The sequence below is a fragment of the Myxocyprinus asiaticus genome, chromosome 45 (assembly GCF_019703515.2).
Source record: "Myxocyprinus asiaticus isolate MX2 ecotype Aquarium Trade chromosome 45, UBuf_Myxa_2, whole genome shotgun sequence".
Classification (NCBI taxonomy): Eukaryota; Metazoa; Chordata; class Actinopteri; order Cypriniformes; family Catostomidae; genus Myxocyprinus; species Myxocyprinus asiaticus.
In genome coordinates, this window is record NC_059388.1 from 1,351,794 (window position 1) to 1,368,694 (window position 16,901).

At 39.6% G+C, this 16,901-nt stretch overlaps 1 protein-coding gene across 3 annotated transcripts in view; it reads right to left on the minus strand.

The window, feature by feature from the left end:
- The window catches only part of LOC127435329 (potassium voltage-gated channel subfamily A member 5-like), a 68,567-nt gene that overhangs the window by 48,898 nt on the left and 2,768 nt on the right, over positions 1-16,901 (minus strand). The window lies entirely within an intron of this gene.

Genomic DNA, 16,901 nt, shown 5'->3' on the forward strand with positions numbered 1-16,901 from the left:
TAATTTTATAATTCGCTAGTGATCTAGTAACTGCTGCGCCCTGTTTGATTGACAGGAGGTGTATGTGTGTTTGCTGAACATGCGCGTTCGGAAAATGCTCGTGCTAATGCGCGCTTGAACGGTCAAATACATTTCAGAATTCCGCCAAAATGCCCTTCTCGGAGAGGTATTCATGTTAACACAGAGAGTGACGTCTAAAGTGTACGTAAACAGCGGGGAAAAAAGCGGATTTGTATTAAAATGTCGGACTTATAATTATATATGTAAGTTAATAGACCTGCTGCTGTCTAGTGTGTCATTATAATAATCAAACAACTATAACAAGAAAACAAGAAAACAGTCACGCTCTTGACTGGGTAACTTTAGTAGTTTTAAAGAGTACTGATGTATTATAATCATACAGTGAAGACCAGTAGTAGTTTTATGTTGCATTTCATTCTGAATGTTTACTGTTAAAAACATTTAAAGCTGTTAAAAAAGCACTGAATTTTCTTCATTTGTATTTTTTGTTCTATTATTTTTAATCTATTTCTATTCAATGCTGTTTTTTATTGTTATTTTATTACTGACTGTTTACTATTCTTGAATAATTACTTAAGAACTTGAAACCGTTCTTCCATAATTAACATTTTTGGTTTTGAAGCTGGTATTGAGAATCATCAAATTTCACTACAAACTACTGAAATTTGCTATTGTGATAATGTACAGCCTTTATTGTACATGGTAGATCTTGCTGCAATAACATGATGAAAAAGTAGATCTCATTCCATAGAAGTGTGAGCACCCCTGCTGTAAATGATGATGATGGAGGCTTTCTTTTATTTGACTACCATACCTAACATAAAATAATTCTCATATGACAATAGCCTCCTCCCCTACCCAGTGCAGTTTACATTTGAAGTTCAAGAAAATCCACTGTTAAAAAGTTTTTTGGTTTTTTTTAAAGTTCAATAAATGCATGATGTTTCCAAAGTCAATGAGTAGTCATGTTAAATAATCATGATCTCAATATTGACCGAAATAATCGCGATTATGATTTTTGCCATAATCAAGCAGCCTTAGATGAGATCACATTTTATGACCAATTAATGCAGAAAACCAGCTAATTCCAAAGGGTTCACATACTTTTTCTTACCACTGTATGTTGTTTATTGTTAGTTCATGATACCTAATGCATTAACTAATGTTAACAAATACAACATTAATGTAAAGTGTCACCATGATTTTGAAAGTGAAAGATGAAAGTTAGAAATACAGTTTTAATTTAATTGACATACTGCAAAATTGTTTGACCTTATACATGAACTTGATTTCCAATATAGTCCTTATTTTCATACAGTACATAATTTTGTTTAGAAATGTCAAGTTTGTGTACAAGCTTCTATTTTAAATATATAGAAATTTCTTGAATGATTTGAATAAATATTCTTCCATATTATGTTAAACTTTTGATTTCACAAGTCAAATTAGTAATTGATTTTAAGCCACTAAAATTATCAACACCATAACCACTTTCCCTTAATCTTTAAAAATACAAAAGATAAAGGCCAATGGATATTTCAATATTTCACCATGCAAACTGTTGTTTTGAGGTCTTTGCACAGCTGCTCAATTTTAAAAACAGCAGATGAAGGCAGCAGTTCAGCACTAAACTGCAAGATTTCACCTGATTCATCCTGCCAGATCCAGTCATGTCACACATCACTGACGTGAGAGGCAGGTGAGAATCACACTGTTTGTGAAATTATCTAATAAAAGACTTTCGCAACATTTCTGAAAAGATCCACAGAAATAAAGATGAAAATATCAAGGACAGAATGATGTTTTATAATCTATTATTTGAGCTGTAAAGCTGTCTAAATTATAATATCTATGGTGGGAATACTTTCTAGGTGACTCGTCACCAACATAATTACTGTGTTTGGATTTTTCTCTATGTAAAAAGTCATTTTCTTGTATCTTGAGCAAGTCATGCAAAAGTTCCAGGCTTTACCAGTGGAATTTATTCATTAAATTAAAGTTGAAAGATCTGACATAACTCTACACAGATGATGTTAATATGTAAGTCTCATGCAAACATGTATAATGTTTAAAGGTAAAGTGTGTATTTTCTGTGCCACAAGTGTCACCAAAATAAATATAAATAATAAATGAAAAAATAATGACTGTTTACAAACAGGTTTCTTGAACACTCCCCCCATCTTCCATTGGCCAGACATAAGTCCCACCCCAAACGCACGCCACTGATTGTAGGAAACATGAAACTAATCACCATTGTGAATATGTGCTAAATTGTCATCATTGTCAACTCAGGGGCAATCATGCAACAAACAAACTCTTTCCAAATGACTGCTACTCTAAATTACAACTAGGGTTGCAACGGTATACCGGTTTCACGGTATGCCACGGTATGAAAATTGACGGTTATCATACCATTTACATTTGCTTATCTACGGTATTGACCAAAAAATGCAACCGGACGAAGAATCTCACCTGCGCATCTCCTTTCCTCCTCGATTGCCTGTCAGACTCGTCAGCTTGCGCCACAAACACACAAGCAGCAGAGAAAATGTCAGAGAGAAGCAAGGCGAGGGGGTCTGACATAAGTGAGTGTGTGTGTGTGAGTTAGCACAGTGTTTCTCAACTGGTGGGTCGCAGGTTTATTTGGGCTGGGTCACGGACAGCAGGGAAAGATATTTTGAAGATTTAAGATATTTCGGCGGCCGCCCAAGTGATAGCCTATTTAGGACTGCAAAGGCAGATTTAATGATAATCTCACAATCAGCTAAAGGCTTCTCATCTGCACTTTCGCACGAGTTTAACAGAACCAGCTCGTGATCATGATCTGCTCTTCTATCTAACGCACGCATGCAACAACCGGGCTTCCCTCGATATTGCTATACCTCAAAACTGATGTGACCAATTTCAATTCTAGTGAGACTTTTCTAGTTTAAAGCGTTACGGAGGAAGTCAAGTTGAACCTCTCAAACAGTAGGCAGCCCCGACATACCAAACATCACTGAGGAGGAAAAGAGCAACACATATTTTATTTCATTATAGATCATCACCTTTACAAAATTGTTTCACGATTTTACATGAGTAAAAGTAACTGTTATATTTTGACAAAATGTTATAGTTTCATATGAAATAATCTAAAGGTAATATCTATTAGACCTCATTTTATATCAACAGTGGCAGTTGTAGTTAAAGTTTCAAGATGTGTTTCAGTTAGTATTTATTTTTTCATAAATACTATAATTTGTTATTATTATTACTATTATTCAAGACTAGCTACACTGACCTAACCATGGTAATGAGGAGCCTTTCCTCCTGTGTAATATGTATGTTCTGTTTGAATTATGTTTGAAATTAGGAATAATAACGGTATAATAATGGGCTCATATAAGTAAATATGCTCTTCAATTTTTAAAAGGGGGGAGAGAAAACGTCATGGTTACTTGTGTAACCTCCGTTCCCTAATGGAGGGAACGAGATGTTGTGTTGATGTAGTGACACTAGGGGTCACTCTTGGGAGCCCGAGACACCTCTGGTTTTTGATAAAAGGCCAATGAAAATTGGCGAGTGGTATTTGCATGCCACTCCCCCGGACATACAGGTATAAAAGGAGCTGGTATGCAACCACTCATTCAGGTTTTATGCTGAGGAGCCGATATTAGGTCTCTACCTGCCCGTAGAAACGAGAGGTCGGTCCAAGGGCTGAAAAGACGGTGACAGACCGGCGTGATGACCACGCGATGTGTCCTGTGGTGCCATGCCCATCTCGGGACTCAAGTCTGAAGCCAGTGCTGAAGCGGTCTCATATGCATCAACCCGAGTGGGGTGTAAGGCCTGGTTCAGTACTCGCAGGTCCAAGATTGGCCGCAACCCACCGCCTTTTTTCGGTACGATTAAGTAGGGGCTGTAAAACCCCTTCTTCATCTCGGCTGGAGGGACAGGTTCCGGAGGAGCTGAACGCGCAGCACCAGCTGAAGCCTAGGCTTCGATTCTCCGGGGGGGTCAAGTGGAGCATTCCCTCTACTTTCCAATATACAATACAAAACTATTGCTATGCGACGCTTCACCTATGCAAGACGCACATTGTACAGCAAGCAGCGGTAATACTCCTAAGGAATGAATGGCCACAAGTGAATCCTTCAATAATGAACGATCGCAAGTCCATTCCTCCCACATTCCATAGGCAATGCAGAGCCAAAGCTCTTTTATTCTAATTTACTCTAATAATTTTAGTTAAATCTACGCCGTTATTCACTTCGTTTCTAAGCATTAACACTCTCTTTAATTACAATAACTCTAATTACAACGTCTTCTCAAATCAACGCAGATATTTTAGCGTGAGCTTGCTGCCACAGCAGCACCTGCTCTGACTATACTACAGCTCATTACAGCTATACACAGCCTCTGTCCGAAAAGACACAAGCCGAATTCGGTTCAGAGAGGCGGATCTCATCATCAATATAAACAAGTCGTTTTAATTACCACAAAACTGCAAACGGCACCCATATAGTATCTATTATATCCATCTCTAAGGCACAAACTCCAAACGATTTAATTCGTATTATTGTCACCCCATGCCAATATTACAGAGTTAATAAAATTACTTGCATTACATTGGAAAACAATCTACAAAGCTCCAAACCATACACTAAAATTAAATAAAAATCAGACTACGGTATTTATCTGGGTAAACTAAATCCAACTCTCAGGCACAAACTCCAAACAATTTCATACATATTATTGCCACCCTGTGCCAATAAATACAGAGTTAATCAAATTTCTTGCATTACGTTGGAAAATAATCTACAAAGCTCCAAACCATACGCTTAAGTTAAATAAACATCAGACTATGGTATTTATCTGGGTACTTAGTTTCAGGTGCTTCCTAATTTTATGACAAACCAACATTAAATGACGTTGTATGTATGCACACGCAACTTTGGCGTCTTTCGGGCCTTGCGACAAACTCCCACTACACTGCAAACAGCGCGCCGTCCAAGCGCCGCAACTGTGGTGTCTTTCAGGCCATTCGACAAACTCCCACTACACGGCAAAACAGCGCAGCGCACTGTTCAAGCGCCGCAACCGTTGCGTCTTTCGGGCCATTCGACAACCTCCCACTGCATGGCAAAACAGCACAGCGTGCCGTCCAAGAGCCGCAACTGTGTTGTCTTTCGGGCCATTTGACAAACTCCCACTACACGGCAAAACAGCGCAGCACGGCGTCCAAGCGCCACAACTGTGGCGTCTTTTGGGCCACGCAACAAACTCCTACTACACGGCAAAATAGCGCAGCGCGCTGTCCAAGCGCTGCAACTGTGGCGTCTTTCGGGTTATGCGACAAACTCCCACTACACTGCAAAACAGCACAATGCGTCGTTCACGTGCCACAACCACGGCACGTCTTTCAGGCTATGCATCTCAGATTCCATGGCTCCGTAACTCTTATTATGCCATTCATCCAAAACGAACCATCACTCACCTAGTGATTGACAACAATCGGGCCGCTTTAGGTCTTTCCTAAACAGTCCGCCATAAGCTGGCATCTTCGCATCCGCAATTTCATTCAAACATCGCCTACTATATGCCCTCACGTTGAACGCCGCGCTTGAAGACTCAACCCATTCGTATCGCAGAGTGAGATCTGGCTTATATGCAACGTGAACGTTTCACACAAAAACACGGGCTCTTCCTGTTCACACTGTGTGATCCTGTGCCCAAGGATTTAGCCCGTTCGTTCTGAATGGGGAGTCTCTTTAAATGCATCATATATCACTTCCACATGAATCAAGTGTCCTACCGTCATATGCCATGCGGGCCCACGCCTGCAGATTCAGCCGCTCACAGCTCCGAGCGAGCTCAGTAAAATACAGCATAAAACATTCTCACAATCGTACGCTCTCCCATTGAATGCCATGTGGCCCCATGCCTGAGGATTCAGCCCGTTCATATCACAAATGCACATGGAAGCTCGTATCCTGACATTGCCTCTCACAAGTTCCAGACACCTGTTTTTATCACTCAACCTATTCTTTCTGCCAACATCCATTCCCCTACCCCTTCCTATCTATGGGCCACCAGAGCAGATTACCGCTTGAGGCTGCCTTCGCTGGAGAACCCCGTCCCAGACCCATTCCCCTCTTCACTTTACCCCCCTCCTCCATCCTAATCTCCCCTACCCCGGAACCGTTCCTTGCGCGAGGCTGCCTCAGCAAGTGAACCCGGTCCCGAACCCTTTTTCAGCTAACCTCGAACCTCCAGCTCGCCTTCCCACATTCACACTTCAAACAGCTATTCCTCTCGCTATTCCCTTAGACGCCGCAGTCACAAAATCTCTGCCTGTTTCCAATCACCTCCGCTCTCAAATTCTAGCAGAGATTTAGAGCCTTGGCCCCAGAAGCGAACTTGACACCGGCCCCAGTTTCTCCCTGTTCAGAACTGAAATTCCTATAAATCACCCTCTCAAACGATATTAGGCTACCCCTCACCACCGATCTGCTAAGCCGATGCCTAAAATACCCTCTGCCAGGGTTACGTTTCTCAGAACACCTACATTTTTTTTTACAAAAAATAAATAAATAAAACAAAAATACTAGCCAGGTTCATCCTCACCTTCTTCGGCTTCCTTCGCTGTTCAGAACTTACTACCACGGCAAATTTGACCCAAGAATCCATCCCACCATTTCAGACCTCCACATCATAGACAACGATACAATCAGATACTTCATCAAACTAAGTAAAACAGATCAGACCAAAAGAGGGCATTCATTTTCATTTTCAATCTGCCAACTCCCATCCATCCCACCCACATCCATTACAGAGGGTGCTGCTTAAATCCGGCATCTCAGAAAAACTATACTTAAGCCACTCCTTCCGTATCTGCGCCGCAACCACAGCAGCCCAAAGGCCTGCTCGAGCACCAAATATGCTTACTGGGCTGTCTGTCATCCGATGCTTATCTCAGCTATATCCGTACTAACCTTCTCCACATCAGAAAGACACTACAAGCCCCCACTGCATCTGGAGGGGGGCCCAGATCAGCTTCGAGCAGCTAGGATTCATGTCTCCTCTCGGGCACACCAGCCTAAGGCGGCAAAAATCCGCTCTCGCCTTGGGAAGATCTGCCCGGGCAGTGGGAGGTTTTTTCCCCCTTCCACCACGGGCGTTGTTAGTCCTCCAGTGCAACAGCAGCTCCTGTGAGAGCTCATTTCCATATGGCAGCAACCGCCACTGTCTCTTCAGTGTTTCTGCCTATTTTTACTCTACTCATTCTCTACCAATTCTGCAGCTCCCATTTTCCTATACCCCAAGCAGACCCTAGCGTGAAGCTGCCTCTGCAAGCGGCAACTGCTTGTCCTTTCATCTGTGGCACTTCTGCTCCTCTTACTCACAAACTCAGCAGACCCCATCTCCCCCACCGAAAGCCAACACCCCCACAAACAACACATTGCTTTTCACATTTCACGAAGCTCTGACACTTGCGACTCGCTGCCCGGTCTTGTCCTCTTTTTGGGGGTATTCGAGCTCAGGTCAAGTCTCGAGCCTCGAGCCCTCCTACAGGGACAGCAAGCCAAACCCGTTTACACTATCCTTACTACAGGATTACATTAACTCACAAACTACTGAATTGATGTTTCATAACAAAGCTCGGGAGGAGCTTGTTAATTTAACCTGACCAATCTCATCGCCAGAGTAAGCATATATAAACAGCTGCTTACCTCCATGGCGGCGATGATTCTTCCAGCATACCTCCATCCACCCCATCTCCTTCATCCTCTCATCAATAACTCTTCAAGCTTGGGTCAAGTCTCGAGCCTTGTGCCCTCCTCCAGGGACAGCGAGCCAAACCCGTTTACACTATCCTTACTACTGGATTACATTAACTCGCAAGTACTGAAATGCAATTCCCACTTTATTAGCCTTGTTGAAATAATTAACTGAACAGCCAATGAGAAAAGAGCATACAGAATTAATCAAGAGAAATATGTTAAACAGTCAATGGAGTCAATGGAACAAGATATTATATATGTTGTTTTCAGTACTGCTTTCAATCAATAATTCACTATATTGGTATTTGCTAATGAAAGCATCACTATTGCTCACACGTAAGTTTAAGCCCAAAGTATACTTCGGTTTTGACGCGAATGCTTAGTGTCTGCGTACAGTCGACCGCTAGCCTTTCAAAGTATACTTCATTTGACTGTGTGCATACACGGCTGGTTAGCACATGCATGCTACGACTGCTAAGAGATCCTTAGCTATTTCTTCTCAGGAGTTTAGACACATAAAGGTGTCTTTATACTCCTTCAGACTCCAGTTATACAAATGCAGTTATCTCCTGACCTCCTCACAGACGCGCTTTTGACCTGCACATCCACTGTTGTATGCGTGGTTAGAAAAATCGGGCCGCAAGCATTCAGTGCTTGAGCACTCTGCTGATGACAATATTTGCGTCATGCGACCTGTACGCACACGTCTAGAGTTCGCGTTTGATCGAAGTATACTTTGGGCTTTAGGGATAGAAAAAAAATCTAATCCCCAAGTATTAAACTTGAAGCACAAAACTGTCCATGAATGATTCCTCAAATCATGAGTCTTGTTGAGCAGAGGTGTGCTATTACTTTTCTATTATCACAACCACTTAGAACAACTTGGCAACCACATACCTGAGCAATGCTCTTGCAACCAACCATGAAACACTAGTATTATGGGGAGTTTTGCACTGATAAACACCACTCACATTTTCTTCCCAAAATTTTTAAAACTTTGTAACATGTCATTCACAATAAATGCACTCGAGCTGGCATGAACAAAACCTGATAGCTAATCCTGTTATCCAGCATGATTTTAGAATATTCCAACTATCATTTTGTGTTTTTCCAAAGAAGCACGAAAATCTGACAAGTGTTTACTTGCACGACTCATCAAAGTGAAGTGCTGCTCTGCAATATCAGCGGCTTGTGAAACATGAATGCTTTGCATGTGCTGCGCTCATCTGTTGTTAAATAGCACAGTTTAACATGTTTAGCTTCATATTCAGCTCACAACTAAATAAACTCCCTGTGTGACTATGATGAAGAATTACGACAAGTGATTGAGTGGCATGCCACATGCAGGTGCGAGGAACTTAATATGAATACAATACATACTCCTCTCTCTCACTGTTGATCGTGTGCCAGTGATTAACCGAACAGTTCTGTAATATTCTGTTCAGAGTTATTTCAGAGGAGGAGTAAATTATTTCCTTTATATTTAACTGGTACAACAGGGCTAAAGGCCCCGAGAGTAAAAGGCACTTTTAATTTTATTTTTAATGTTTTGTCACTATGCATTGCCTAAAAGTTTCTGATCCATGAGGTCATCGTGTGCAATGTCTAAAGGCTGATTTTGAGTATAACTTGGAAACTGTTGCAAATATATGTAACTAATGAGAATTTCTGAAGTTGTCAGATTTATTTTGACAAAATAATTCTTTGTCATTTTCAGTTTTTTTCAAAGTGATTAAACCAAAAGGTTTTCAATAACTGTCCGATAAGGCGATAAGTTAAACACATTATGGTGATGTACATGTGCTATCAGGGGATGTTTTATGCTGTTTGTGAATCTACACAGTAATTTTTTGTTTATGTTGTGCTGGCCTCATACTGACACCTAGAGGCGTGCATGCAACAATAAGCAAAAAACAATTGGTTTCAAATGCCATTGTACAAAACAAACTGCTCGGAAACAAGATCACGCGTGAAATGGACATGCTACTTCCGAATCATCATGTACTCTTTTGACCCCATTCTGCCAATTTAATGACAAGTAGCATTTTCCATCAGACATTTTCACATCAATTTAAACGTGTTTACCTTTCTCTGTGTCACTACTGATAGCGTATCATGCAAGCAGTCTCCAAGACCAGGAAGTAATCCTGTTCACATAAACAATTTTGAGCCTGATTTAGAGATTGCATTTTCTCTCTAAAATTACATTTTTACTCCACTGACGGTTAGGTTTTGGTTTGGTATTACACCTTTTACAACTAAAACTACAACTGTATTGTAGCGCCACACTATGGAAAATGGTCAACAACAATTCCAGTTTTGGCCACTGGGGGCACTGGTTTGAATTTCGGTAAGAACAAACTGATTTCAGTAGCAGAACTTTCAACCTACTGTCGTAGAATTCACAGTAAACCAGTCAGAGATCTTCTATACCCAGATAACAACCTCCGAACTTTTATCACAGGAAGGTGCATAACAGTCAACTAGCATGTTACGACAGTAAGTCACCATTTGCAGATACCATGCAGATGAATGGGGAGAGCCGTAAACTGACACCTACCTGACGCAAAATTGTCTTCTCTTATAAAACAGCAATTTTATCATAGTAAATTCCACACATACCATAGTTCATTCCAAAAGGATTGTTTAGTGTAAAACATTTTGAAGATTAGCGGACAGGCAGTCAATTCATTGCATGATGAGCTGTTTCCTCACAAAAGCAGTTTATTCAGTGCAATGAAGCATCTCCTACACAGACATCCATAAAAAAAAAACGGCCTCTTGTCTCCTTGCCAATTTACCGACCATAGAATGTCTATGGGACCGCCACTTTATTCATTGTGTTGCTAACCTTGTAGGCTCCCCTAGATAGAAGGGCTCTGGAACCAGTCTGTGTTTGCAGTAGGGTTAAAACGATTAGTCGCCGTTATCGACATCGTCAACAATAAAAAACTGTCGCCAAACATTTTCATTGTTGAATAGTCGTTTGATGTCATTTAACGTAACATGAGATCACACTGAACTCTAATGATGATGCGTGAGAGAAACACTGCAGTTCACGACTGATTGAGGAGAGGAAGAATTACACAGATCACAGTCCAGATGCATTCTAAACTTTCCAAACAGCTTTAGCTGATGTAGATAACAAAGCACTCTCATTGTGGAATAAGTGGAGTCGGAGCTCTTTAAAGGAAACACCCCGGTGTTACATCTTTAATGCAGTTATATTTAATGCGTTACATCTTTAATGCAGTTAGATTTAATGCGTTACATCTTTAATGCAGTTATATTTAATGCGTTACATCTTTAATGCCGTTATATTTAATGCGTTACATCTTTAATGCGGTCATATTTAATGGGTTACATCTTTAATGCGGTCATATTTAATGTGTTACATCTTTAATGCGGTTATATTTAATGCGTTACATCTTTAATGCGCTTATATTTAATGCGTTACATCTTTAATGCGGTTATATTTAATGTGTTACATCTTTAATGCGGTCATATTTAATGCGTTACATCTTTAATGCGGTCATATTTAATGCGTTACATCTTTAATGCGGTTATATTTAATGCGTTACATCTTTAATGCGGTTATATTTAATGCGTTACATCTTTAATGCGGTTATATTATGTTACATCTTTAATGCGGTTATATTTAATGCGTTACATCTTTAATGCGGTTATATTATGCGTTACATCTTTAATGCACTTATATTTAATGCGTTACATCTTTAATGCGGTTATATTTAATGCGTTACATCTTTAATGCGGTTATATTTAATGCGTTACATCTTTAATGCGGTTATATTATGCGTTACATCTTTAATGCACTTATATTTAATGCGTTACATCTTTAATGCGGTTATATTTAATGCGTTACATCTTTAATGCGGTTATATTTAATGCGTTACATCTTTAATGCGGTCATATTTAATGGGTTAAATGCGTTTGATGACATCTTTAATGCGGTTATATTATGTTACATCTTTAATGCGGTTATATTTAATGCGTTACATCTTTAATGCACTTATATTTAATGCGTTACATCTTTAATGCGGTTATATTTAATGCGTTACATCTTTAATGCGGTTATATTTAATGCGTTACATCTTTAATGCGGTTATATTTAATGCGTTACATCTTTAATGCGGTTATATTATGTGTTACATCTTTAATGCAGTTATATTTAATGCGTTATAGCTTTATTAAAGTTCAAATACAGAAGCAGATCATGTAAATAACTACAAACTCCGAAACGGTCACGAGACGAGTTGCAAGTGTCAGAGCTTCGTGAAATGTGAAAAGCAATGTGTTGTTGGGGGGCGGGTTAGGCTTTCGGGGGGGGGGGGGTCTGCTGAGTTTGTGAGTAAGAGGGGCAGAAGTGCCACAGATGAAAGGACAAGCAGTTGCCGCTTGCAGAGGCAGCCTCACGCTAGGGTCTGCTTGGGGTATAGGAAAATGGGAGCTGCAGGATAGGTAGAGAATAAGTAGAGTGAAAATAGACAGAAACACTGAAGAGACAGTGGCGGTTGCTGCCACATGGAAATGCATGCCAGGCCAGTAGTTGGCGATGTCACTTTGTAAAGAAACACTACGCGCCTGCGCACATAAGAATTCTTCCACAGAGCGGTGAATACAAACAATGAAGATGGCGATCACTGGTCGTAGTAGTGATGCAGTAAATCTACACTTTACTGGAGCAGCATCATTAAATCAAAATCTTGAGCAGCACAAACACAGTCCTGTAGTCCGCCATTGTAGTTTTGAATGTCTCGCGCACATGCCTATAGACTGAACTCTCAAGATGATTCAATAAACTCTGCTCATTTTTACCATCACTTCATCTCCTGCCTTCTTCCGTATTCCCCCTGCTGACTCTTGGGCTGGTAGGAGAGTAAGTTAACATAAGCTGTTGATGTTGACTGGTTTTGGATATCAGACAGAACTCTGATATATGGATGTCTTCTGATGGAGAGAGAGGTCTTGTGTACACTGGATCTAACATGCATTTTCACTGCCTCATGTTTTCATATTCTAAGCATATCATTGAATACTGTACATGGCATCACATCTCTGTCTATAGGCTATATACATAAACGGTGGGTGAATGAATTGCAGGGTAAAGGTACATCAAATAAAATTAAGTAAATAAATTAATAACATTTAAAATATATTTTTCCCATCTGAATCCATACATTAATTTCAAGATTTTCAAATTGCAGGTTCTGCCTACTGTACAATGATCACACTCCATACAAAACACTCCAAATGAATAAATTGTTGATTATTGTTATTTGCACAGACACCAGAATTCATATTGATTGATCTCAAATTGATGCCTATCAATCCATCATTCTTTATATAACACGTAATATGCGTGCGCGTGACATCATCGTTTTTACAAATTCGCGTTTTTGTACGTTTACACTGAGACGATAACGGCATCGTTTTCAAAAACTTGCACTTTGAAACCCGTTTTCAAAAGTTTTCAGGCCCCAAAACGCCGTTGTCGTGTAAACGAACAGCCAAAACGCATAAAAAGTTTTCCTTTTTAGTTGAAAACGTTGTCGTGTAAACGGCCCCTTAGACTTGCTTTTAGAGAATAGATCTTGAATAGAAGTATATTTTGTCTTTACTGCACTCGCAGAAGTATAATCAGGTGAAATAATACACTTATATACAAAATACACTTATATTTAAAATACATTCTCTTAAAGCAGGTCTAAATATCTTATATGTTGCTTCTCAAGTATGTGTATCTTGTTTTAAGGATTTTTAGATTATTTTAAATGGAAAACAAGACAAAAAAACTTGATAACAATAGAATTGTTTGCAGTGAATTTCTTTACTGAACTAAACTTATTAAAATTAAAATTCAGTGAATGTCATTTAGAGGTATTTTTTAAAAGATGATTTTGTCCTCTTTATTGTTGTAAGCACGTTTAATCCAAACTTTTAAGTCGGGGCACAAGCTGTTAAGAGCTAATGATTAATAGCTGCAATAATCGCCGAATAGTCGAATAATTGCTAGATTAGTCGATTATCAAAATAATCATTAGTTGCAGCCCTAGTTTGCAGTCAGCCATGATTAATTTATCCAGCGAATGACAGCATCCAATAACGCAGAAATGATCAAGATAATGCGAGTGGTACTCAGCTGGTCATGTGATCTTAACATGACCCCCCACACAGCCCAGCACAATGGAGTCTTCATCTCATTTGTGTGTACATGTTTTTTTGTACCTCAGCGACCGTATCCCAACATATGAATAATCCAATCAATTCTGACTGTGTAAGACAATACTCCTCAACCAGAACAATGCTCAATTCATCAGCCAACCATGTCTGTTCACTTGTCCATATCATAGCTCATAAGACTCTAATGAGGACCTATGTGGTTTGTTTATGTGGACTGAATTCTGCAAATATTCAATATGCGATTGATCTACATCTTAAGAACTTGTGTCAAATGAGCTGTCACTTTCTGAAAGACTACAGAGAACAGAACTATAAAACTACACTGTAAATCTGTGCAAAACTGGGTAGGGGAAAAAACAATGATAAATTAAAATAATAAAATGCAACTAACTATATAATCATACATAGTAAGGATAGCAAAATATATAGCTTATCAACTTTTAAAAGGGAGGTGAAACGCTCCCATATCTTGTTTAGTTGATGTCAAAGGCCATGTGTCCAATCAAACTCTGTATTATTTTAGTGTGGGCAGGGTTTACCCAATTCAACTAGGTTCTTTCTACACAAAGTGTTTGTGTTGAAATCACTCGTTTTAAGTTAAGAAAGCTCATTTCGGGGGGCCTGGGTAGCTCAGTGGTAAAGATGCTGGCTACCACTCCTGGAGTTTGTTAGTTTGCTAGTTCGAATCCCAGGGCATGCTGAGTGACTCCAGCCAGGTCTCCCTCCTGGTTGCTAGGCAGGGTAGTGTCACACAGGGTAACCTTGGTGCGTGGTGAGTTGAGCGTGGTTGCTGTGGTGGATGGCATGAAGCCTCCACACGTGCTATGTCTCTGTGGCATTGCACTCAACAAGCCACGTGATAAGATGCACGGGTTGACGTTCTCAGATGCAGAGGCAACTGGGATTCATCCTCTGTCACCCAGACTGAGGTGAATCACTACACAACCACAAGGACTTAAAAGCACATTGGGAATTGGGAGAAAAAGGGGAAACCCCCCCCCTCAAAAAAAAAAGAAAGCTCATTTCAAACATGTTGAAACACTGTCCATGATTAGCCTACATCAAGTTCAGCCAAAGTGCTATTTTTTTTTATTTATTTTTTTATAGTTTATACACGTCTTCTTTTCAAATAAAAAACGTATCCACCTCAAGCACCACTTTCATGCTCTTTTTGGACATTTGATTCACATCTTAGTGTTTCCACCCAGCATTTTTTTATACAGTATCCCAAAATCTGCATAAACAATATGTACATGGAAACACTGTTGTGGATATTGTGAGCTCATGAATGAAGATATTCCTACACAGTAGTCACATGATTAACAACATGTCAATCTGATGTGCTTACAACTTTTTTTTGGTATTACAGTATTTCTTCATCTCAGTGCTGACCTTCATTACTCACTGTCCAGTTGCAGCTGTCTCATGTATCTACGCAACCAAAGCAGATATGCAGCACACATACACACACATACTCAAAGGTTATGTGATATAACCTATAACAGGGGCATATCTAATCCTCTGTGAAATAGGATATGTTACTCCCCATAGCGCAACCTTGTGCATGATCTCTCCTGGCACACACACACACGCACACATCATCTTTTGGTTCCTGGCACCCGATGGCAACTCTCTTTTTAAAGGCTTTTTAGAACTTGCATACAGGTTTATACAATATTAATACATGAAACTGAACTCATATGTTCCCTGTTGTCATTTGACAGTAATAAATAAATAGCAATACAAATTCCACTTTATTTGCCTGTAATAAGCCTGCATAAATACAAATATGCACCATTTATTTGTATAGCACCTTTTAGAAATATAGCAAAAACACATTCAATATAAAACCCAGTTTTTACACGAGATTTAAACTGACACACAGAATCAGCAGAACTAATATCACAGGGCAGGCCATTCCACAATCACAACAAATGCTCTACCACCTGTAGTTTTGCATCTGGATCTTGGAACATCTAGCGGTTTATGTCAGGAAGATTTAAGAGGCCTAACTGTTTCATAAGGTCTTAACCATTCTACAAAATACACTGGTGCCAAGCAATGCCAAGCCTCATTTCCTACAGGCACGCAAATGACAAATAAACCAGACATTCCCACAAGCCACACTAAAATAAAGAACTCACCCACATCATCGTCCATCAACTAATCATTAGTAAACCTCCGAAGGGCAGTTTCTGTACTGTGGTTTGCTGTAAATCCTGACTGAAATATCTCAAAAACATCATTGTCCTTTACTACTAACATCTGCTTAGCTGCAGCTTTCTCTAATATTTAAGAGATGAAAAAGTATGAATCTAATGAAAGTTTCTTGAAAAACAGCTGAACTATATCAATCTTTAACACTTCGGGAACACATCCAGACACAAGTGAGTTAAACTATTCCTGAAGCCTATCTAAATGTTTTCCTAATGCATTATAGTTCATTTATAATGCCTTATAACACACTTTACACTAGCTGTATGCTCTCATAAATAACCACAGGTTAAAGGGATAGTCCACCCAAAAATGAAAGTTCTCTCATCATTTACTCACCCTCATGCCATCCCAGATGTGTGTGACTTTCTTTCTTCAGCTGAACACAATGCAAGTGAATGGTGGAAAGTGCATAAAAGCAGCATAAAAGTAATCCATATGACTTCAGTAGTTAAATATATGACTTCAGAAGTGATATAATATGAAACAGATCAATATGTATGTCCTTTTTTTACTATTAATTCTCCTCCCTGCCCAGTAAGAATACGAATCGTCAAAAACAGAAGAAGAATGTGAAAGTGAAAGTGGAGAGTTTCGGTAAAACACCTATCATATCGCTTCTGAAAACATGGATTAAAACACTGGAGTCTTGTGGATTGCTTTTATGTGCTTTTTGGAGCTTCAGAGTTCTGGCCACCGTTC